General features: G+C 38.1%; 3 non-coding genes across 3 annotated transcripts; 1 reads left to right on the forward strand and 2 right to left on the reverse strand.

The window, feature by feature from the left end:
- Positions 1 to 5,934: 5,934 nt before the first annotated feature.
- Positions 5,935 to 6,016, reverse strand: trnal-aag (transfer RNA leucine (anticodon AAG)). The gene has a single exon. It is a non-coding gene; the product is annotated as a tRNA-Leu (tRNA).
- Positions 6,017 to 6,218: 202 nt separating this feature from the next.
- Positions 6,219 to 6,291, forward strand: trnak-uuu (transfer RNA lysine (anticodon UUU)). The gene has a single exon. It is a non-coding gene; the product is annotated as a tRNA-Lys (tRNA).
- Positions 6,292 to 12,772: 6,481 nt separating this feature from the next.
- trnaa-agc (transfer RNA alanine (anticodon AGC)) lies at positions 12,773 to 12,845 on the reverse strand. The gene has a single exon. It is a non-coding gene; the product is annotated as a tRNA-Ala (tRNA).
- Between the last annotated feature and the right edge of the window lie 5,939 nt (positions 12,846 to 18,784).

The raw sequence follows: 18,784 nt of genomic DNA on the forward strand, positions 1-18,784 counted from the left end.
GGGTCTGTTAAATATGTTCTATGTTACATGTCATACATGTGTAATTGTCTGTACTATTATGTGTATTGTTTGTACTACTATGTGGACTGTTGTGTGTATCATTGAGTGTATCGCCAAAGCAAATTCCTCGTAAGTGTAACATACCTGGCGAAATAAAGTGAATCTGATTCTCAAAATGTCCACTAGGTGGAGGCAAACCGCAAATTTACAAAAACAGTGGCCACATTTCATGTCAATCACGTTGACTTGTTAAAATGAGGGGCGATGTACCAGCATGCACTGTGAGATCGACTGGTAGATCGTGATCCATGTATTGGGCACCCCTGATGTAAAACAACTGTACTTTTGGTAACCCCTTTTGGAGTCTTTCCAAGAAATTGCTCCTGATAACTTTTATTGTTTATTGAAACACAACATTTCCATCACAGATCTGCTTCAAACTTAGGGAGATCCGCTGTCAGAACTCGGACACAGTCTCTATGTTCAAGTCTAGATTGAAAACATGTTTATTTACTCAGGCTTTTGATTGGTCTTTTCAAACTAAACAAGCAAACCTAGTTATGCTGTAATAGTTAGGGGTGCTGGAGTCTAAACCTGTAAAACTCTCTGATATTTTACTCTTAACGATTTCACATTGTAACAACATCTTCTGTTGTTTTAACCCGAGGTGGCTCTGATGGAAACCTGTTCACCCTCTCGAGGTTAAAGACTGCAAGTCGAGACTGCAGTGCCAACAATGCTGCTACTACTAGATGTGACAGGCACCTGGCGTGTTTGCACCAAAAATGTCCAGAACGTACAACAGACTTTATCACAGACTGGACTGAACAATGAAGAACTTACATTATTTTTTTGCTAGTTACAACTTTCAGTTCAATTTAAATTTGTGTTTGTATGATTTGTGTAAATCCTTTTTATTTAAAGTATCCTCCAGGCCACCCAAGAAGGATGGGTCCCTGCTGAGTCTGGTTCCTCTCAAGGTTTCTTCCTGAGTTTTTCCTTGCCACTCTCGCCCTTCGGCCTGGATTCTGTAAAGTTGCTTTGAGACAATGTTCATTGGAAAAAGCGCCATATAAATAAATCTGACTTGACATGTGTCTGAGATCTCTAACTCAAGCACCGTTTATGCAATCCATTTGAGTACTACTGTATTTTATAGAGTACATCCTGAGCTTTTTATTAATGTCACATTTGTAGGTGTGCGACAAGCAGCCCATGAACTTTCTTTTAAAAATGGCTGCCATGTCATATTTTACATTTCATGGAAATAAGCAAAGTAAGAGATCAGTTTCGTTCAATATGAGTCGTAACTTCAGTTTATAAAGATTACAGAAATGTACAGCAATTTTAACCCTTTCTAAACAAAACATTTATCCAATGTCCTTTGTTGTGGACAGCAGGACTTACTACACCCGGTTTTTAGCCTATTTCTATACAAGGAAGCAGAGGGCTGAGTAAGGCAGAAAATATTTTATGGAACAGATTTATGCAGGAAATTCAGGTGGTGGTGTGTTAGTGTGTGTTGTGCTGGTATGACTGGATAAGACACAGCAGCGCTGCTAGACTGAGAATAGTCCACCAACCAAAAACATCCAGCCATCAGCACCCTGTGTGAAGCGTCCTATGTCCACTGATGAAGGTCTAGAAGATGACCAATTCAAACAGCAGCAATAGATGAGCGATCGTTTCTGACTTTACATCTACAAGGTGGACCAACTAGGTAGGAGTGTCTAATGGAGTGGACAGTGAGTGGACACAGTATTTAAAAAACTCCAGCAGCGCTGCTGTGTCTGATCCACTCATACCAGCACAACACACACTAACACACCAGCACCATGTCAGTGTCAATGCAGTACTGAGAATGATCCACCATCCAAATAATACCTGCTCTGTGGTGGTCCTGTCAATAATTGTAGAACTACAAAGTGCTCCTATATGGTAAGTGGAGCTGATAAAATAGACAGTGAGTGTAGAAACAAGGAGGTGGTTTTAATGTTATGGTTGATTAGTGTAAACTCACACACTGCTGTATGTGCTTGTATGACTGTAGGACGAGTTCTCAGTGCATTACCGTAATATCCATAAAATGTGTCCTTGCGATTTCAGTGCAGCAAAGTTTGTGTAGAGACTGCAGCAGCGGATACTGTGTTTGTTTAGATTTTGAGGTCATACTTTATTAACAAGGTAAGTTTATTTTTTAAAGAAAGGTTTGTGTATATTAGCTTCTGAATATTTTCGGATGCTACAGACAAAACTGTGTTGTACTGCTATGATGATACGACTATGTTCCAAACTCTTTTAGACTCTTCCACCACCGTTAGCGCTTCTCTCAGTTAGTTCAGCTCATTAAATATATTATCTACAGTATCCCTTATCTTTACAAACCCAATTCCAAAAATGTTTAGACAGAAGAGAAAATGTCAATGTAAATAGACAGCAGTTTGTAAAAGATGTTATTTATATTCTAGCATACAAACATACATCGCTCCAAAATATGAATTAACGCTTCAGCCAGGGTTGCCAGATTGCGCATTTAAAAGCCCGCAAAAATGCATGGAAAACCGCCCAACATACGAAAAACAGCCGATAATCAGCGCTTAAACAATATTAAACCAGTTAAACATGATCTACTACTGCTGATATCTCACAAATCAGTGATTATAAATTATTAATGGCATTTGAAATAATAAAAAACTAAGACTAAGAAGTCTTAAGGGTTTTTTGTGTTTTTGCTAGAACTGTTTCTACTTGAAGAATTCTGTAGTATAATTCAAGGTTCTTTGCTAACTCAATTAGATTTTTATGGATTTTTTTCTCTTGCCACATATAAATGCACATAACATTTAAGGACTGGAAAACAATCGTGCAATTGATACAGGAAAAAAGGAAAAAGGTGAAAGAAAGGAATCTGTTTCTAATCTACTTGCAAAATTCTCCTCCTGAGATGTTTTTTTGTGTGTGTGTAAGAGGGGGTGGCCAGTGGTGGCCATGGCCACCATAAATGAATCTTCGGCCACCCCTCCGGCCCCCCCATCACCGCTTTGCCGGCAACTTTTTTTGCGGAAGCATTTCTGCACGCAGGTGTTCTCACAGGGACGCAATTCAACAGCGCACCTCAAAGAAGTAGTTCTCCACCAAAACAGTGCAGTAATACACTCGACATAAATGTCAACCACCAACACAATTACAGATGTAGTACTACTTAGTACTACTAGTACTACTATTACTATTTAGTAGTATTTGTGGCGAGCTACGAGTAAAGGCGCCAGCTGGCTCTGCGCGTTCCAGTGTTGCCAGATTGGGCGGTTATCCGCCTAATTGGGCAGATTTTGTTGGAAAACAATTTAATCGCAGTTAAATAACACTTCTATTTAAAAGAATATATTCCGTTTTAAGAAGCTCCAGCATTGTAGAAGGCTATTAAAAGTAAAGTCTATTTTCAATGCTGATTTGGCTTAATAGTGTTGGTCAGTCTGTATCATATTGTTAAAAGAAAATTAAAATTAGTTTTCCATGCATTCACACTAGCATGTTCTGGGGTTCAAATGAGTCTCATCATTACACACAAGTTGGCAGCCAAATGATAAAGTATTGCAAGGGAATATCTAGTGCTGGACAATAGTTCGATATCGATATATATAGCGATAGAAAATGTTTCAATAACGGTGATATGATTTTTAAACAAATTCGATCGATATGCATACGTAAGTGCATGATGACGTGCGCCACAGTTCCCGCTCTGATTACACTATAATACCTACAACACGGTGGATATTAGCGGCTAAATGAGTTCAACAGCTGTGAGTGAACGAGCATCCACAGTCAATCTGCGACCAGCCGTTCGAGGGGAAAAAAAAGTCTCTGTGACTCTGAAAGTCTCCGGTGCACCAACAGACACACATTAGGCCCATATCTAATCATATCTATAAATCTAAACCAATCAGACATAGTGAAGGGCGGGACCAGCGTCATCACCGGCGGGCGTTACACAGCGAAATATCATGACGGAGTGTGTAGAATATGTGTGAGCATCTGTGCTGCTGTTACAGATGTTTGTTTTAATGTAAAAACATCAATCAAATATCGGTGATAAGAAGACGTGACGTGTTTGTCTCAGTTGTTGTTTTCTTTAGTTCACTGACGTGAGAAGAGTTTTGCGCTTCGCTTTCACCGCGACTCTCGACCTAAATAACCGATTTGCTCAGCGCTCGACTCGAGAGATAAAACATCATTAAAGTTCCATGATACAAACAAACATCTGTGTGAAATAACCATCAAACCCAGTCTAACAGCTCCACATGTATCTGTGTTTAACTGGATTTACTTCACGTGTGGTGTTTATATTTCACGTTAAACGTTGTTCGTTCTGTCCGGGTTACTTTTACCGCGTCACATCACACAGTTCATCTTTTCTTTAAGGCACTTTAAAAATATCAGCGACAAACTGACTCAAAATGTAATAATGTCATGTCATGTAGCCTATGTCAATAATATGCGTCTCGTTACTGCATTAATTATATGTAATATTCTTATCATTAAATGAGATGTTCAGTTTGAAGCCCTTAAAACACTTGCACTTTTAATTGAGATTTTCTTTTAATTTAATTTATCTTGAGTTTAAATTTCAGCTTAGTGAAGCACTTTAATTACCACTTTAAGAAACACTTTTTCAGTAAGTTACCTTTCGTGTAGAATTGTGCTTCAAATAAAGAACTTTATGTTGACCAGATTGTTAGTTAATCAATATCAATCAAAGTCAGTATTAAAAAAAGTGAACCTGTGAAACAGGTGTTAAATGCGATGCGGTTGAAAATTTGGGTGCACCTAACTTTTGTGCTGGTGCACCTAAGAAAAAAAGTTAGGCACACCAGTGCAAAAAGTTAGTCTAGAGCCCTGAGTGTTGCCAGATTGGGCGTTTTTCCTCTAAATTGGGCTTTTTTTTTTATGCTAGGCTTGATGTAATTCTACATGACACTCACTGCCTGTATAGGTAAATGAGTGAGTGACCAAAACACTACTAGATCCACAGCAACTTGCCACATAAAAAAAGGTTTCAGACAGTTTCTGTGCCACCCCTGTGTGAGCAATGGTCTCAGTCTGGCCACCGCTATGAAAATTGTCTGGCTCCGCCACTGGTGTAAGCAGCAACATACTTCACCTAAAACTTTATATAATCACCTTCAAGAGAGCCGAAACAGAAATAAAAACATTTTATATTAATTGAAGTTCTACAGGACAACATATGTTAAAGTTTGTAATTTAAGTCACATGCTTGTGGGGATTAAAACAGGTTGCAGAGCCCGGATAGCTCAGTCTTTTAATCTGACTGTCCAGGGTTCAAGTCCCTGTTCGAGTGAGTTGGTTCCTACTGCATTAGGTAAGTGGTAATTTCCAGCATTTAACCAGCCACAGCGAAGAACTGTTGGAGTAGCGACTAATCTTAACCCATCAGATACACGACCATTCTTTTGTTACAGTAAGCTTGCAAGCAGAGCAACAAGACGGTCAGTATTTAAGGGCTTCCTTTCTTACAACATTTCTTCTGCTAAACCATCATGCTGTATGCTTAATTTAAGACTCCGTGGTGCATCGGTGTGTTTGAGCTTGTTTAAAAGCTCATTGGCTTTAGAACGTATGCTGTTTTCACAGTGTCTGCGTTCCATTTTAGATATAAACACAGTTATTGGGTGAGTACAATTTTTTTTTTTTATTATGTTTCCTATTATATCATAGTTGCATGTAGTCAGAGTGATGCTAGAGATAACAGCAACGATACAAAGGTACACCAAGTTAAGGTTTGTGTGCACAGTTACATAAAAAAAAAAGTTAAGAAAGGTTGTGGGTCAAAAAGGGCATGTGCCACACTTGGGATTGTGATTGAGTATACGTTGCATTGGGTGGGTAAACATGGAGCCGGCGTTGAAAAGCTTGAGTTGGCAGCGGTGGGATTCGAACCCACGCCCCCTAAGAGACTGGAGCCTTAATCCAGCGCCTTAGACCGCTCGGCCACGCTACCACTGTTTAAGGGGCAGATCGAAACGAGCAACTACGTATGCAATTTCTACCTGCATTTTCCAATAGAAGTCAAAGAGGTTGCAAGTGCAGTCGCCACACTTGTGATGGAGCACAAGCTACACCAAACTGGTAAACATCATGAGTTGGTGATGAACTTTCTTCTTCAGACTGGTTTTTAAATGAAAGTCAAAGAGAAGGCAGGAACCCGGATAGCTCAGTCGGTAGAGCATCAGACTTTTAATCTGAGGGTCCAGGGTTCAAGTCCCTGTTCGGGTGAGTTGTTTCTTACTGTATTAGGTAAGCGGTAATGTCCCGTACTACATGCTTTGTTTAGAATGATGAAGAATTTGTACTTTGTGAGATATTTCTAAGTAAAATAGCATGTACTTGATAAGCTTGAAATAATTGCACACTGCATGTGTAACATGTTCTCCACACCAACTAGTTGTTTTAAACAGACTGTAGTAAATAGAGGACCGTTTAAATCTATATTTATGTGCAGCCTAATAATGCACTGAGTTTTAGATATTAATACCCACATATTTTATGTTGAATGACATGCATCATAATTTTAGTTCTTGCTTCACAGAGCCGCTTTGTTATTGCTCTGCACTAAACAGTTGGTATATCCTGCACTATTTTGGCTCTTACATAATGCAGCATCAACCCTTAAGTCAGTCTGTCAGTGGTACAAAGTTACGATTTGGTTCAGTTCGTCCTAAAGGCTGCGATAAACGTGAGTACGTGAGCTTAAACACGTTGAACCCCCACTTTATAATGCAGCATCAATGATCTGTTAGTACATTACAATTTACAAAGGGTAAAGGCGAGTTCTTTATACGAGGAATTAGCTCAATTGGTAGAGCGCTTGCTTCGCGTGTGAGAGGTAGCGGTATCGATGCCCGCATTCTCCAATGCAGAAACATTATGATCGTTTAAAGGCAACACGTAATGTAAGACTCGTTTCGTCATTGCTCACTGAAACGCTGCGTCAAAAATGAGGTCAGTTTTCGCTCTATTTTCATTCATCGTTTAGTTTAAAGACCTTTATTAATTTTTTTAAATTGACAAACATGCAATAACTTTGAAACAATCTTGAAACAAATCTTTTCACATTATTATGTATGGTAGAGGGTTAAAGATGTACATTTGTATAAAGCATGAGCTGTAGCTGCACACATTCAGTTTAAAACACTGATGCTTGCCTACAAAGCCAAAAATGGACCAGCCCCAAGCTACCATCGTGGTCTAATCAAACCCCGCTCTGTACCACGCAACCTCCGAGCCACTAGTCTCGCTCGACTTGAGCCCCCACCCAGGACTAAAGGAAGACAAGCATCAAGGCTCTTCTCTGTTCTAGCACCCAAGTGGTGGAATGAACTTCCTCTGTCTGTCCGAACATCTGAGTCTCTTGCTGTCTTTAAAAAACGATTAAAAACCCACCTTTTTACTAAGCACTTAAGCTGACTTGTACTTATTTACTAACATTTTTTTTCCATTTCCAAAAAAACTAACAAAAAAAACCCACTTTTAACAGGTTTCAGCAGATTTGTGTTCTTTGACTGTTGTTTACTAAAACTTGAGAAATGAAATGTTTACTATGGAAGCACTTCTGTAAGTCGCTCTGGATGAGAGCGTCTGCTAAATGCAGAAAATGTAAATGTAAAATGTTAAAAGTGGAATTTAAACCTACGCCTCCAGGGGAGACCGCAAACTAAACACAGCACCTTAGACCACTCAACCATCCTGACCTGCTTGCAAAGGTCTAATACCAATCCCACAACACCCCCACGTGAACTAAGCTTTGGATGAACTGTTGTATCTTTTCACATTATTATGTATGGTAGAGGGTTACAGATCGCAGCACCTTAGACCGCATCCTGACTTGCTTGGGTACCGTTGACACCACATCATATATCAATAGAAAGGGAGCCCCATATGAGCACTCCAACTGACCAAATAATGATTTTGGGTGGACCATTCTTAGCACTGTAACGGCACTAGCATGTTAGGGTGTGTTTTATCTGGTATGAGTGTACAGCCTTCTTGTTGGGTTTTTAACTGACTGGATTATTTGTTAATAACTCAAACCCTGTTTGTGCTGGTTGTAGGCTATTCAATCGACCACTAGATGTAGTGTAGTGTGTATTCGTGTTTCCTTAATTTCGTTGTGTTCTCCCTTAATGTAATTGCGTTCCACCTTAAAGAATTTGTGTTGTCTCTTAATATATTCGCGTTTTTCCTTATTGTTGTTGTGTTGTCAGCTTTTGTTTGTTTTGTAAATGTTATTGTGTTTTAACTCAGCGGGCCACCGTAATATAGATGGCATAATATGAATACAGTTAGAAAGTAAAACGATGTCGCATGCTGACCTGTGTGGAATACAACTAATGTATGTAATACTAAGAAGTGTTTCTTAAGGGTTTTTTTTGGTGTTCTTGCTGGAACTGTTCTACAGGACAACGTATGTTAAAGTTTGTAATTCCAGTCACGTCCTTGTGAGGGTTAAAGCAGCTTGCTGAGCCCGGGTAGCTCAGTCGGTAGAGCATCAGACTTTTAATCTGAGGGTCCAGGGTTCAAGTCCCTGTTTGGGAGAGTTGTTTATTACTGCATTAGGTAAGCGGAAATGTCCCGTACAACATGGTTTAATTAGAAAGTTGAAGAATTTGTTCTTTGTGAGATGTTATTAAGTGAAATACCATGTACTTGATAAGCTTGAAATAATAGCACTCTGTGTGTGTAACATGTTCTCCACACCAACTAGTTGTTTCAAACAGACTGTAGTAAATAGAGGACAGTTTAAATCTATATTTATGTGTAGCCTAATAATGCACTGAGTTTTAGATATTAATACCCACATATTTTTTGTTGCCTTAAAGACTCACTTAAATCTTGATCATAATTTTTGATGCTGCGTTTCATTAAGCGATGCCGCAACGAGTTTCATATTACATGATACCCTTAAATAATCATAATGTATCTGCACTGGAGAATGCAGGCATCGATCCCGCTACCTCTCACATGCTAAGCGAGCGCTCTACCATTTGAGCTAATTCCCCTTACGATGCTCCCTTGTTCCCATTTTGAAGGTTGTGATATTACTTTAAACTTACCTTTTCTTTTTCATGTAATTACTGATATTTTACTGGATCTCTGCTGATATCTTGTGGGCCATATTGACTAATCAGTGAAAATTAATGTTTCCTTGTATAATAAAACCATTATGCTTATTTAGCTTTAATTAGCTTTAATTATTAAAGAGTTAATAAGATAGTGATGGTGAAACTAAAAACCTGTTATTACCATCACTAAGTGTCTTTACCATCACAACAAGTTATGTGTCGGTAATGACATGTTGAGGTAATAACAGTTTTTACTTAGGGAAAAAAGTAAACAGCTAGTATACAATGTACTTTACATACATTTAAATAATGTGAACATTTCAATTGTAAAATACAGCTGTAACAATGTAAATAGACGCTGAATAAACACTTTATGATCAGGATGAATACATGTTTAAATTTCTCACATTTTTAGAGATCAAAAACCAAGGTCCTGGCACCCATGTGGATGTTACTTTGACACATACCACCTACCTCAGCATTGTTGCAGACCATGTACACCCTTTCATGCAAACTGTATTCTCTGATGGCTGTTGACTCTGAAGAAGTAACTTTGTATAAAGCTTGAGATGTCAGAAGTGGGATACGAACTCACACCTCCAGGGGAGACTGCGACCTGAACGCAGCGCCTTAGACCGCTCGGCCATCCTAACATGCTTACGAGGTCCTAATGCCAATTACCAACAACACCCCCACATGGCCAAAGATTTGTACAAAGTGCTGAATCTTTTCACATTGTTATGTATGTTAGAGGGTTAAAGACATAAATTTGTATGAAGCACTAGCAGTCAGAAGTGGGATTCAAACCCACGCCTCATGGGACACTGTGACCTGAACTTAGTGTTTTAGACCTCATCCTGACTAGCTTGGGTACCATCGACACCACCATTTGTACGAACTGCTTAATCTTTTCACATCATTATGTATGGTAAATTTACTGACTGTAACCCATTTGCTGCACTGTACACTTTGTCACTAGGCTGTAAACCATATATCAATAGAAAGGGAGCCCCATATGAGCACTCCAACTGACCAAATAATGTTTTTGGGTGGACCATTGTTAGCACTGTAACGGCACTAGCATGTTAGGGTGTGTTTTCTCTGGTATGAGTGTATTAGGTACAGCCTTCTTGTTGGGTTTTTAACTGACTGGATTATTTATTAAGAACTCAAACCCTGTTTGTGCTTGTTGTAGGCTATTCAATCGTCCATTAGATGGAATAATATGAATACAGTTAATATTGCGTTAGAATCAAGCAATAGAACACGAGAGGGAGTGTGTTATCGCGAATAACATCACGGCTGTGATTCGGTCGCAGCCGTGATGTTATTCGCGATAACACATGACCTCAAGTGTTCTATTGCTTTTATACAACAGTTTTTACAAAACAAAGAAAGAAAATAAATCAAAGAAGCCCTGAATTTCATAATAAATATGCTTTAATATTGACAATACCTTCCGCCAAAAAGTAGTTCCACAACGAATATAAAGTTTAACACTACGATCGGGAAAAAGGTCTGTGTCGCCTGCGTGCGCGTTTGTGTGCATGAAGCTTGTCGTTACTGGCAACGCGTCAGCGGAGTAATACAGTTGTGGTGTGAAAAGGCTGTGCTGTTATCACGAATATCAGCACGGTTAGAACGCTTCTCAACCAATCAGATTGTAAGGTCGGAACTAACTGTGGTATAAAGTAAAACGATGTCTGTTTCTATCACAGTTTCATCGCATGCTGACCTCTAGAATACAACTGATGTATGTAGCACTAAGAAGTGTTTCTTAAGGGTTTTTTTGTGTTCTTGGTAAAACTGTTTCTACTTGAAGAACCCTTTAGTAGAATTCAAGGTTCTTTGCTAACTCAATTTGATTTTTATGGATTTTTTTTTCTCTTGCCACATATAAATGCACATTACATTTTAATGACTGGAAAACAATCGTGCAAAATTCTCCTCCAGAGATGTTTTTCTTTGTGTGTAAACAGCAACAGCCTTCACCTTTAAAGCACCTTTAAAAACCCCTTTAGCCTTTTGTAAATTGTAATGTACTATCAGAGCGTTGATGCTGCATTATAAAGTGAGAGTGCAACGTGTTTAAGCTCACATACTCTTTTCTGTATTATACCTTGCTTTTAAACCATCACAGACTCTATTTATCGCAGCCTTTAGGACGATCTAAACCCAATCAAAACTGTCTTTGTACCACTGATAGACTGACTTAAGGGTTGATGCTGCATTTTAAAGGGAATGTCGTGAGTTTCAGCTGTTCATCTTCTATGAAGCAGTTTCACCAGAAGAAAAACCATTAAAAAGTCACGTACCTCTACTTTAACAAAAAGTCGTTTCAGATAAAACTCCGAGACATTTCAAAATTGGAGAATTATAAGTTATTGTGTGTTTGTGTAGCCCAATTAAAATTTGGGCATAACTAATATTTTGTTTATGTTAATTTATAACCAGTGTTCTGGTTGTTTTATGCTGTTTAAAGTAAAGTGTATGTATAGCCCTCCCTTGATTTATTTTTAAGCCAATCAGCATGAACTGTCACAGGTCGGGAAAAGAGCGAGAGAAAGTGGGTGGAAAAGAAGAAAAAAGTGTCATGTAGGCCTAAGCGAGTAAAACACCTGTTTAGGATTTATCTCTCTTGATGCATTAAGACAAACGGACAGTGAGTCTTATATTAACATCTTGCAGTCGATTAGTGACATTGTTTATGCTGTATCAGCCGTGAACTTCGTCTCTTGAGTTTACGCGCATGGACATTGAAGGCAGTACGCTTCCTCAGCAACTGTGACGATTACAGTGGATTAAAAGCATCGGATAAACTCTGATTGTTTCATCCAAGATCAAAAGGAAAAAGACTGGTGGATTTTTTCTGTTTCATCCATGTAAACAAAGAACGTGGACAGCTCCACCACAACCGACCAAATATACTTCGTGATCTGTGCTGATTGGGACTATTAGGTTGGATCAGGCCTGCAACGGTAATTTTGGGTACACTTTTTTTAGTTAGTTATTTACCTAACTTAGGAGAGATTGATAATGTTTTGAATATTACTGATGGTAATTTGAGTGAATCTGTATTATAACATTTTTGTAAAATATATTGGGGTTTGAAATGCATATTAATGATTGTGTAAATGAGTAAATAGTTAATTTGTTTAAGTATTATTAACGTATACAAGTTTGGTATGTGAGTCAGGGATAATGTTAATACAGCTACTGTAAATGGTGTTAGTAAATGGTGTTTTTTTTGTGCAAGGTTAGTACCACATATATATAGGGTAATTGAAGTAGTTTTTTCAGTTTAAATAAGAGTAGAGCTTAAATATAAAATAATCGTAAGTACTGATAAGTAATGGCCCTTTTAAATCCTTACATTACCACAAAGAAAGAGATTTCTTAAACAAATAAAAGAAGTCAGGGAGCGCTTTCCAAATACAGCCAGGGGTGCTAGGGGGCGCTATATTTGTCAATTTAAACAAGTCAAAAAAGGTCTTTAAACCAAACGATTTGAGTAAAAATAGAGCATAACTGTCACTGTAGAACTTACAGACTGACCTAATGTTTGATGCAGCGTTTCAGTGAGCAACGACTTTCATATTATGTGTTGCCTTTAAATGATCATAATGTTTCGGCATTGGAGAATGTGGGCATCGATCCCACTACCTCTCGCATGCTAAGCGAGCGCTCTACCATTTGAGCTAATTCCCCTTACACAAAATCTTCTTTTAGGATTTGTAAATTGTAATGTACTAACAGAGCGTTGATGCTGCATTATAAAGTGAGGGTGCAACGTGTTTAAGCTCACGTACTCTTTTCTATATTATGCGTTGTTTTTAAACCATCACAGACTCAGTTTATTTAAAACCTTGATCTTAGCCTTTAGGACGAACAATGTGAGGTCTTTTATGAAGTGCATTTTTTCTTTGATTTTGTTGGACCTGTAGGAGATTGTCCTGTTCTTGTTGCAGCTCTGCTGGAGGGTTATTTTCTTGGTGTTTGTGGTGGTGGTGGTGGTGTTGGTGGTGGTGGGGTCTTTGTTCCCATTTTGGTTTATTTAGTATATGATGTACTTTACATCCATTTAAATAATGTGAACATTTCCATTTTTGTCGTAAAATACTGCTGTAACAATGTAAATGGACGCTGAATAAACATACTTAAATGGATATTTAAGTATTTAAGTACATATTTAAATGGATGTAAAGTACATCATATACTAAATAAACCAAAATGGGAACAAAGACCCCACCACCACAAACACCAAAAAAATAACCCTCCAGCAGAGCTGCAACAATAAACAGAACAAGATCAGGAAGAATACATGATTCAGTTTCTCAGAGATCAAAAGCCTGGGTCCTGGCATCCATGTGGATGTTACTTTGACACGTACCACCTACCTCAGCATTGTTGCAGACCATGTGCATCCTTTGATGAAAACTGTATTCCCTGATGACTGTGTCCTCTAAAGAAGTAGATTTGTTTAAATCATGAGCTGTCAGAAGTGGGATTCGAACCCATAAACTGCTTAACCTTTTCACATTATTATGTATTGTAAATGTACTGACTGTAACCCATCTGCTGCACTGTACACTTTGTCACTAGGCTGTAAACCAAAAATCAATAGAAAGGGAGCCCCATATGAGATCTCCAACTGACCAAATAATGATTTTTGGGTGGACCATTCTTAGCACTGTAACAGCACTAGCATGTTAGGGTGTTTTCTCTAGTCTGAGTGTATTAGGTACAGCCTTCTTGTTGGGTTTTTAACTGACTGGATTATTTATTAAGAGTAATAATTATTCATTAAGAACTCAAACCCTGTTTGTGCTGGTTGTAGGCTATTCAATTGTCCACTAGATCAGGGCTGCCCAATTTGGGGCCCGCGGGCCAAACTTGGCCCGCCGTCTCTTTTTTCTGGCCCGCCTCACTATATCAAAGTAGCGCTTACTTTTGTCAGTAGCTGGGAATTTCTTTTAACAGTGTTGAACTGCATATAACGCTAGCTGCAATTCATTGGCTGACCACAATGTTACATGAGACAGTGGATAGGAGAGGGGGGCGCTGTGGAGCTCCTGTCAGCAGACATGATGACACGAGTGAGGCTGTTAATCATGGAGCGTATGAGGCAGTGGCATTGGATAAACGTTTAAAACATTTAAAAACAGTTTGAATATTTTTTCACCGAAATAGATTAAACCGCAGTTTGCCTCATCTGCGGATAGAGAGTGGCTGCACTAAAGGAGTACAACATCCGTCAGCATTACGAAACAAAACATGCACACCTGTTCTCAAAGTACAGTGGCGAGGAAAGGTGAATATATTGAATATTTGAATATTGATTATATATACGTATATATACAGTATATATTTTGCTTTGCATGTTTTTCTTTACAAATTTACATTTGTTCAAATATTTTTGCTCCTAAAAAGAAACATCTATCATCCGTTGAAATAAATAAAAGCACTGTTAATTAGAATAAACAGTAGTGTTTTATTTAACAACAAAAACGTGATATTTTTAAATTTAATGCAATATTAAAATTAGGGTGGGCGACTTTCACGATTAATTCGAATGAACGTTTTTTCACACGATGTTAGAAATGTGACAATCGCGATTGTTTACATACTTTATATTTTAATTAAAATACCAACATGTCAGTTTAATATCAAAAGAGTAAAAACAGTAAACGGAAGACAACAAGGGTCATACACGGTAATAGTTAGATTCAGAAATAAGGAGCGCAAACACGATCGGCAAAACTTCACAACGAGACTCACAAACAGAAGAGTTTAATTAAGATTCATGGAATCGAACACAGCTGAACTGAATCAAAACTCCGGAGTGGGAGGACCGATCAGAATTGACTGACCGGGGACTTGTGGTAGTCACGTGACAGTCTGTGGGAGCATGGGAGTTGTAGTCAATATTGTTAGAAGCGGAATGTGCCGCTCCATCCACCCCCCAATCACAAGGGGACAAAATGAAAGCTGAGTGATTACTTGTGGTCCCCCAGTGTAGATACTGATACACTAACTTCATTGGTGAAAACAGTAAACGGGCTTGTGTTTCTTTTAAGAAATCTGTAAAGAACTTTTTGTAGCTTTGCACTTTTCTTAATGTAAGGAGGTTCTGCTGCAAATTACTTAAAGTGAGTTGTTTGTGAGCTGTTCCTAAAAAGCATATAGCTAATTAAGATTTCTGTTTATTGTTAATTGTTATATTGTTATTGTTATAAAGTTTGAGTCCCTTGAAAAGATAATTATAGGTGGTGCTGTTACTTTTTTTACACTTCTGCAGTCTTTTAAATTAAAATGCAAAAAATGTTTTTTTTTTTTCAATTGCATTATACAAAAACAACAACAACAACAACAAAAAAACACAATCAGAATCTTTTTTTTTTTTTGCAATATCGCCCAGCCCTAGTTAAAATAACTTTTAGTTTTGGCCCGTGGCCCCTCACTGAGATTAAATTTTGGCCCCTTATAAGGAATTATTTGGGCACCCCTGCTCTATATACACACTGTCCATTTTATCAGCTCCGCTTACCATATTGAAGCACTTTGTAGTTCTACAATTACTGACTGTAGTCCATCTGTTTCTCTACATAATTTTAAAACCTGGAGAATGCGGGCATCGATCTCACTACCTCTCACATGCTAAGCGAGCACTCTACCTTTTGAACTACTGTAACTCCCCTTAGCTCTTTCCTCCTTTACACTTTGTAAATTGTAATGTACTAACAGAGTGTTGATGCTGCATTATGTAAGGGCCAAAATAGTGCAGGATATATCAACTGTTTAGTGCAGTGCAATTACTACAGTCTGTTTGAAACGGCTGGGCGTACAAATAGTCGGTGTGGAGAACATGTTACACATACAGTGTGCTATTATTTCAAGCTGATGAAGTACATGCTATTTCACTTAGAAATATCTCACAAAGTACAAATTCTTCAACTTTCTAAATAGAGCATGTTGTACGGGACAAAATAAAATAATCCATAAAAATCAAATTAAGACTTCTTAGTCTTAGTTTTTTATTATTTCAAATGCCATTCATAATTTATATTCACTGATTTGTGAGATATCAGCAGTAGTAGATCATGTTTAACTGGTTTAATATTGTTTAAGCGCTGATTATCGGGATTTTTCGTGAGTATGTTTGGGCGGTTTCTGGCAATCTTGGCTGAAGCGTTCATTAATATTTTGGAGCGATGTATGTTTGTATGCTAGAATATAAATAACATATTTTACAAACTGCTGTCTATTTACATTGACATTTTCCCTTCTGTCTAAACCTTGAAATTGGGTTTGTAAAAGTAAGCGATACTGTGGATAATATATTTAATGAGCTGAACTAACTGAGAGAAGCGCTAACGGTGGTGGAAGAGTCTAAAAGGGTTTGGAACATAGTCGTATCATCATAGCAGTACAACACAGTTTTGTCCGTAGCATCCGAAAATATCCAGAAGCTAATACACAAAAAACGTTTATTTTAATAAACTTACCTTGGTGAAAATAGTATGACCACAATTTCTAAACAAACACAGTATCCGCTGCTGCAGTCTCTACACAAACTTTTCTGCACTGAAATCTCAAGGACACATTTTATGGATATTACGGTAATGCACTGAAAACGCGTCCTACAGTCATGCAAGCACATACAGCAGTGTGTGAGTTTACACTAATCAGCCATAACATTAAAACCACCTCCTTGTTTCTACACTCACTGTCCATTTTATCAGCTCCACTTACCATATAGAAGCACTTTGTAGTTCTACAATTACTGACTCTAGACTGCTCACTCTGTTCTTCAATGGTCAGGACCCCCACAGGACCACCACAGAGCAGGTATTATTTAGATAGTGGATGATTCTCAGCACTGAGAATCAATGCAGTGGTTCATTATTCCTGGTTCAATCGATTAAGACTCCCATGAAGTCACCCAAATATCAAAGCATCCCCACACAATCACACTTCCACCACCTGGTGGTATGATGGATGTTCTTATTGTTTCTTATTATGGAATACATTCATTCATTCACTGCCTGTTTTATCCTGGTAATGATCACTGTGAGTCTTTTTTTTTTTTTCAAAAAAACTTCAAAAAGTAAATAAAAAAGATAACAATAATATCATTTCAGTTATATCAATAGCAGTGATCAAACTAAGAAATAAAACTCTGATGCATTTTAATACTGTAGCATTATAAGTTCATGTGTTTCTGTCAAAACAAAACAAAAAAGGTATGTAAATAAAACTGTTTAAGAGTAAATAGGGCATTAATGACATTACTGATTACTGACAGACTGTCATTAACCCTCTACCATACATAATAATGTGAAAAGATATAACGGTTCGTACAAATCTTAGTCCTAGTTAGTCTTAGTTTTCTATTACAAAAACTATCATTTACCCTTTGTAAATTTTAATGGATTAACAGAGCATTGATGCTGCATTAAGTAGGAGTGCAACATGTTTAATCTCACGTACTCTTTTCTATATTATGCGGTGCTTTTATATCATCACAGACTCAGTTTATTTAAAATGTTCATCCCAGCTTTTAGGACGAACTGAAAAAAATAATAACTGTCTTTGTACCACTGACAGACTGACTTAAGGGTTGATGCTGCATTTAAAGGGGATGTCGTGAGTTTCAGCTGTTCATCTTTTACAAAGCAGTTCACCAGATGAAAAACCAACAAAATGTCACGTACCGCTGCTTTAACCAAAAACATTTCAAAATTGAAAAATTACAAGTTATTGCGTTTGTCAATTTAAAAATCAAAAAAGATTTTTAAAAAATCTTTAAAAAAATTACTAAATGATTTGAGTTAAAATAGAGCATAAATGTCATTGTAACATTGTAAATTTTGATGCTGCGTTTCAGTGAGCATTGACGCAACAAGTTTCATATTACGTGATGCCTTAAATGATCATAATGTTTCTGCACTAGAGAATGCGGGCATTGATACCGCTACCTCTCACATGCTAAGCGAGCGCTCTGCCATTTGAGCTAATTCCCTCTACTATGAACCTCTTTTACCCTTTGCAAATTGTAATGTACTGACAGAGCAGAGCGTTAATGCTGCATAACTGTCTTTGTACCACTGACAGACGGACTTAAGGGTTGATGCTGCTTTATGTAAGGGCCAAAATAGTGCAGTTCAAAAAGTCTCAGTCAGCCGACAGTGCCAACATGCAGCCATATTCGGGGATGAGATCTTTTATGAAGTGCATTCTCTTTGATTTTGTTGGACTTGTAGGAGATTGTTCTGTTCTTGTTGCAGTGCAGCTGGAGGGTTTTCTTTTTAATGGTGGTGGTGGTGGTGGTGGGGGGGGGGGGGGTGTTTGTGATTATATGTAACTGTAATACCTTATGTGCATTTGCATCTTTGTTCCCATTTTGAAGGTATAAAGCATGAGCTGTCAGAAGGGGAATTCAAACCCACGGCTCCAGGGGAGACTGCGAGCTGAACGACTGCTTGGCCATCCTGACTTGCTTGCACGTTAACAATGCCAATTTTCCTCAACACCCCCACATGGCCTAGGATTTGAACTGCAAGCTGCTTGAGCTACAGCAACAAGGCGCCGAGGAACTAATACACAAAGTTTTGCTCGAGTCCAATCATAAAGGCCAATTCCCATAC

Source organism: Trichomycterus rosablanca, chromosome 10, assembly GCF_030014385.1.
Source record: "Trichomycterus rosablanca isolate fTriRos1 chromosome 10, fTriRos1.hap1, whole genome shotgun sequence".
NCBI classification, from domain to species: Eukaryota; Metazoa; Chordata; class Actinopteri; order Siluriformes; family Trichomycteridae; genus Trichomycterus; species Trichomycterus rosablanca.